Source organism: Diabrotica undecimpunctata, chromosome 4 (genome assembly GCF_040954645.1).
Source record: "Diabrotica undecimpunctata isolate CICGRU chromosome 4, icDiaUnde3, whole genome shotgun sequence".
NCBI classification, from domain to species: Eukaryota; Metazoa; Arthropoda; class Insecta; order Coleoptera; family Chrysomelidae; genus Diabrotica; species Diabrotica undecimpunctata.
The window spans coordinates 53,647,056-53,652,137 of NC_092806.1; positions in this window are offsets into that span (position 1 = coordinate 53,647,056).

The window sequence follows — 5,082 nt, forward strand, 5'->3', positions numbered from 1 at the left end:
AAATCTGAAATAGATTTAAAATATTTAAAAATATTATATAATGCACTAGTTAACTCTAGAATTAGATACGGAATTCTTGGGTGGTGGAGTGGTGTTTAAGCGTATCATGCGTGCATTACCTGATCACTACGAGACTCGCACTAAAACCAATCAACACGTTCAATTGGAAAATATCAAGAAATCAGTAGGACATAAATCTGCTATGTATCTTGCTCCAAAAATATTTAATCACTTGCCCAACATATCAATATATATATTAATAAAATCCGTAAACTAATGTTCGAAACCAAATTCAGATTTTTGCTTTAATGTGTGCCTTCTAAGAATTGCAAGGCAAAACAGACATTGATAAACATATTATTAGAGACATGGGGAATCTAAAATTTGCATTCCACAACATATCTCCTCAATTAAGCAAAAATCCTTAGCATATTGGTTTCTAGTACTCATACAGAGTAAATCGGAATAAAAAGGAAAAGACAGTTAAGATTTGATTTCACAATAACATCTTTATCAACGTCTGTTTTGCATTGCAATTCTTAGAAGGCACACATTAAAGCAAAAATCTGAATTTGGTTTCGAAAATTAGTTTACGGATTTTATATCAGATGTCGCTATTTGCGTCCATTCGAAGCCATGTTAGAGTTGCTTCCTAAGACAGAATAGATTTATTTTCACGTTCAGAGCGACTGTGAAAGCCGTTATGAAGAGGCCTATTAGGCCGAAATACGTATAAGCGGATACACAGACGCACTATACGTGAAATCAAATCTTAACTGTCTTTTCCTCCTGTATATATTAATACTCTTAATTCACTAAAGATGGTAAAATCTATATTTAAAAAGTATGTATTAGCTCTAGATGGTATGTTTGTGCATACATTTTTCCATCTGAATAGTTAATAATGATAAAAATTAAAAAACAAATATTTGCAATAGAGTGATTTGTCATATTCGTTCGTATAAATATAAAAAAAATTAAATAGATGTAATGTACATATTATACAATGTTTGTAGATTATAATACCCTACATAAATTTAATTAAATATCGTCACACACTATTCCTGTGTTAGACCAATAGGTTTTAACGGGTAATGAGTAAATGTTTTTTGGTTGTTGAGTGACAAATGTAAAATTAACATGTATGTAAAAAAACTACTAATTAATTATAATTCTTTCTTGTACATTGAAATCAATAAACATTAATATTATTATATAACAATTGATAAGTCGCTTTTAGGATTTAGAGGCCATTGTCCCTTCAAAAGTATTTATCGCTTATAAAATGGATATGCTAACTTTACAGACATTAAATCAAAGCTTTCGTCCCTAATCCAAAATTGCCACAAATTCGTGAAATATATACTATACAGTATTTAATAGGGTGAGTTCTCTGTAATTATTTACCTTTTTTTTGTGTTTTTTTCTCAACACATGTATATAGAGGTTAAATCTAATATCAGTAAAATAAAGTAAGTTGTATGCTACTTCTTTGAACTACATATGCATACATCGGAACTTTCTTTTCGCATTCTTCCCAGACAGCAAGATAAAGTTTCTAAATTGTGTCTTGAACTATTAACTATTTCATTCCTCCAAATGCGTATTTTTATTTTCTTCTGGCATGTTGAATGAAATTTAGATTCAGACTATATGCTGGGTAATTCTTCCGCATCCAAATAATCCTTCTCACATTCATGATATATAAACAGGCATTATCGTATATAAACATGGACCAATAAAGGGCACCAGTAATATAATAGAGTGTATTAAATTATCAGTATGTGTTTTGGAAGTGTCATTCATCTTTTTTCCATAAGCCACCACATTTAATGTATAATGGATTTTCTTTTCCTCAAAACAGCATTGTAAATTAAGTTAAATGAAGTCTTCTTCAAATCTAGTCTGGTAAATCTGACGATCTTAAATTAAATAGAGCATTATCTGATTCAAAAGATGTTTCCCGGCTAGATTTATTAATTTGAAGAGCTTTATAGTAAAACCAAAAAATACAAGAAAATACAAGAAAAAAAAGAAAAAGAAAATGCAGAAAATACAAGAATTAAATCCTTTAGAGAGACAGAAGATCACGGTAGATGAAATCAAATATGCTATCAAAAACTCTAAAGACAATAAGGCAGCTGGATTAGATGAAATACCAGTAGAACTGTTAAAACTAGTGGAAGAGGATAACTTAGAAGTATTGGCAGATTTATTTAACACGGTGTACGATACGAGAATAATACCACAAGAGTGGCGGAAGTCAGTATTTATAACCATTCCTAAAAACCAAGTAGCAAAAGAGTGCTCTGATTATCGAACACTGAGCCTCATAAGTCATGCTTTAAAAGTACTGCTGAAAGTAATACATAAAAGAATATACGAAAGGCTAGATGAGGATATTAGCGAGATATATTCGCTCGAGAAGGACTATTTGCCATCAACATATCGATTCAGCGATGTCGGGATGTAAACGTTGATCTACATTTGTGCTTTGTTGACTACGAAAAAGCTTTCGATAAAGTAAGACATGAAAAACTAATATCAATACTTATGAACAAGCGCATTGACAGTAAAATCATAAATATAGTGCAAACATTATATTGGAACCAAAGTGCCATAGTTCAAATTGATGGACAACACTCAGAAGAAATGAAGATCTGTAGAGGAGTTAGACAGGGATGTGTTTTATCGCCACTTTCGTTTAACTTATATTCTGAAGAAATTTTTCTGAAACACGCTCAATAATATCAAAGCGGGAGTTACCGTTAACGAAAAATTAATTAACAACTTACGATATGCAGACGACACTGTGATCATAGCAATGAGTATAGAAGACATTATACATATATACATATATATAACATCTTATCGAAAGCTTAAGTATGAATAGTGCTGAGATGGAAATTACTATAAACGCTAAAAAAACGAAGTACATGCTAATTACAAAAAGACCACAAAATGTACATCACCTATTGACAATCAATGGTAACGTGATGGAACAAGTAGAAAAATATCAGTTCTTGGGAACTTTGATCAATGAAACCAATGATTATACTGCAGAAATAAACAGGCGAATAGAGATTGCCAGATCAGCATTTATCTGACTAAAGCCACTCCTAACGTGCAAAAATCTAAATTTGGAGATCAGACTACGTAACATTCGCTGTTATATATTTTCAATATTATTGTAGAGAGCTGAGACTTCGACATTTAAAAAAATGCTAAAAAAAAGACTAATAGAATTACAAATATAAAAGTATTGGAAAGGGTTGGTAAAGAAACAGAACTAATCACCACTATACAAACCAGAAAACTGGAATACCTAGGCCACGTGATGAGGAGACCAAAATATAAAATTTTGACTCATAATACAAGGAAAGATTCAAGGAAGAAGATCTGTTAGCCGAAGGCAGAACTTGATTTGTTTAGAGCAGCAAGTTCAAATATAAAAATAGCCATTATGATTGCCAACCTCCGTAGGGAGACGGCACTCTAATAAGAAGAAGATAGTAAAACCATTCCGAACAACATCAATATGGCATGAATTGTTTTTACAGAAATAATTAGCATGCATATTTCATAATCATTGAAGGGAATTAAATAGAGGCATGAAATGAAATAGCCGACAGATTACTTCAATACAGTCAAGAAAAAATGAAATTACTTAAATTTTGGAAAATACAAGTAGTTACATTTTTATGTAACACACATTAATACAAGGAAATCACCAAAAGGTAATAAAAAGAATTGCGTTAAAAATCAGATAGATTACATCATCATCGACAATCAATCGTTGAGAAAAATCCTAAAAATATACTGGCCTGATAAAATAACAAACTATACAGAAGATCAAAGCAAAAGAAAATATCAGTCAGAATTAAAAGAAAGAAATGGAAATGGATTGGACACACACTAAGGAAAGACCAAAATAATATAACCAGACAGGCACTCGAATACCAGCCAGTCGGAAGCAGAAGAAGGGAAGAGGGAGAAGAACTGTAACAAGAGATCACAAAAGAATTTGCTTGAGATGGAGAGAGGTCAAACAAAGAGCGAGAATTAGAAAGGAATGAAAAAGACTTGTAGAGAAAATTTCGAAGGAACAAAAAAAGGACGCGCTGATCGACCCAATCAGCCATCTTCCACTTCTGGCTAAGAAACTCAAGAGCGCCTAATACTCCATAAAGAGGGAAGGTATTAGAGAAACATCATGAGTAACCAATGATACTGAACCACTCTAAAGAGAGTAAAAACCCATCCCAGTGCAGATTGTTCATCCAACCATAGGATAGCAACAGTGCAGATACTTGTTACTAAATTTAAAAATACGTTAGAAAGAACTAAAAGGTAGATGAAAGAACAGAGATTAGATATAAGTTTATTAGAGTAAACAGAAATAAAAAAAATGATTTTGACAAACTATGAACTGGATTAAAAACTACAATTCTAAAAGCTGAAGACAATATGATTCTGAAACTATTTTCTTGTGACTAGCTTGACCTTATTTTTGGCATATCAAAAGACCTCATTTCTGATGCAGTTAAATATAGCGTATTTTCAATTAAAATCGTAATTTATTCCCATTATATTCACTTGTCCTTTAGTAAAGAAATAGAAAGACCTTTAAAAGAGCTAAAAACTAATAAAGTTCCAGGACACGACAGTATCAATGCCTATAATAGCAAAGCTATTTAATATTTGTCTGCACACTAGCAAAGTCCCTGAAGACTGAAACGAGCGTCTAGTAATACTCTTTCACAAAAAAATAAGAGAAATGTGACCTAAAGATTTGTAGACCTATATCGTTGCTCAGTCAAGTATACAAACTGTTTATGAGAGTTATAGAGTTATTAACAATCGGTTGACTTACAAAATAGATAATTACCAAATGGTTGAACAGGCTGGCTTTCGCAAAGGATATAGTACTTGAGACCATCTGGTGACAATGGCAACACTGATAGAGAAGGCAAATGAGAAGGCAAGCCAACTACTTCTATTTCTTGCCTTCGTAGACTATAAAAGGTATTTTCTTAGTGTACTAGAGATATGCTAATAATAGATTGGAGATATAAACAACTA